We start from the raw sequence: 1,602 nt of genomic DNA on the forward strand, positions 1-1,602 counted from the left end.
GGTGGCGAGGAGTCAGACACGGGCGTGGACGAGGCCAAGACACCCAGGACACGGGAGCCCCCAGGTGCAGACTCGGGGGGCTGGGGGTCGGCGGGCTGCTGGGCGTGAGGGACGTGGCGAGAAGCGGCAGCCCCCCGCAGCCAGGAAGACCCCTCCCCGTGAACCGGAGAAAAGCCCAGCCTGCCTTGCTGTCGAATAAGCCCCAACCCAGAGTGTCCCACGCGTCCCAGGCGACCCGAGAGGAATCGCGGACAGACCGCACCCCACCGTAGCCAGGCCCCCCTCCCGCCACCACACGCGTGTTCTTGAGGCCGGGGGCAGCTGTCCTGGGGGAAGAAGCCTCGGTGGCCGCACCTCGCACCCTGGCCATCCCGACTTCACCTGGCGACAGGGCAGCCGCCGTGCCAGGGGAGTCTCTATCTAAAGGCAAAAGTAGGCGTCCCACGCTCCGTGACAGGCTGGTGGCCGGGCCAGAGCCACCCAGCGTGAGCCCCAGAGACCGGGTGGGGCGCAGCCTCCTGGGGTCTCCGCGAGGCTCTGGCCTTGACAAAGACAGTCCCAGCTGTGAAACACGCAAGAGGCTCATTTGAGCCGGGCTCGGTGGCTCAGCCTGTCATCCCGCGCTTTGGGAGGCTGAGGCGAGTGGATGTCCTGAGCCCGCCGGTGCGTGACCCGCCTGGGCAACTTGTCCAGACCTCATCTCTACAATAATTCAAAACATCAGCTGGGCGTGGTAGCGCACTCCTGTAGTTCCAGCTACTCAGAAGGCTGAGGCGGAAGGACCGCCGGAACCCAGCGGGCCGAGGCTGCGGTGGCCGGGAGCGGCCGCTGCACTCCTGTCTGGGCGACAGGGTGAGATTCCAGCTCAAAAAGAGAGAGAGAGAGAGAGAGAGAGAAAGGAAGGGGGGAGGGAAGGAAGGAAGGAAGGAAGAGGGAGAGAGGGATCGGGGAGAGAGGAAATGCAGGTTCTCGGGCCACCTCCTGGACTTGAACGGGAAGCTCTGGGCTTGTCCCGCCCACCCGTGGGGCCTGCTGTGTCTCCCTGGAGTGACACCTGCATCGCGGCCGTGGCTCGCCATGGCCGCTTGTCCTGGGAGCGTGGCTTCCTCCTCCTCCTCCTCCCGCCGCCTTCCTGAGCCCGCGGCTGTGAAGGCCACTGGGAGCGTCCAGACCTGGACGGTGTGGGGCCCTGGCCACGCCCTGCAGCCCGTGGGACCTCACGCTCCCCAGGCTCTCGCCCAAGCGCCCCCGGCCGACCTGCCCGGCGCTTTGGGGCTGCCCGGGCACGGGGCGCCCCAGGCACCCCCACCTCCCAGCCAGCAGGGCGCCCCGGCAGTTTGGAGACTGACCCTGTCCCCAGTGCGAAGACCATTTTCTCCTCTGCGTGGGGTTGTCCCTGCCTTTCGGGGTCGAGGCTGCGCCCTCCTCCCCCCTCCCCCATCATGACCCCGCTGGGCCGGGGGGCCAGGTACGGACTCCCCGAGGGCCATGTGGGGGGGCCCTGCACGGTCGGTCGTGGAACCTGTTCCACAGGCGCGGAGACGATGCTCGGGAGGGGGGTGCCCTGCAGGGCCGAGCCGGTTCAAAGCTGGTGCTGGGGAC

At 68.3% G+C, this 1,602-nt stretch overlaps 1 protein-coding gene across 1 annotated transcript in view; it reads left to right on the forward strand.

Moving 5' to 3' along the window:
- The window catches only part of LOC103250907 (protein FAM92B-like), a gene marked incomplete at its 3' end in the record, with an annotated part of 7,015 nt that overhangs the window by 737 nt on the left and 4,676 nt on the right, over positions 1 to 1,602 (forward strand). The window lies entirely within an intron of this gene.

This window comes from Carlito syrichta, unplaced genomic scaffold, assembly GCF_000164805.1.
Source record: "Carlito syrichta isolate Samal-C Ts95f unplaced genomic scaffold, Tarsius_syrichta-2.0.1 Scaffold135681, whole genome shotgun sequence".
NCBI lineage: Eukaryota > Metazoa > Chordata > Mammalia > Primates > Tarsiidae > Carlito > Carlito syrichta.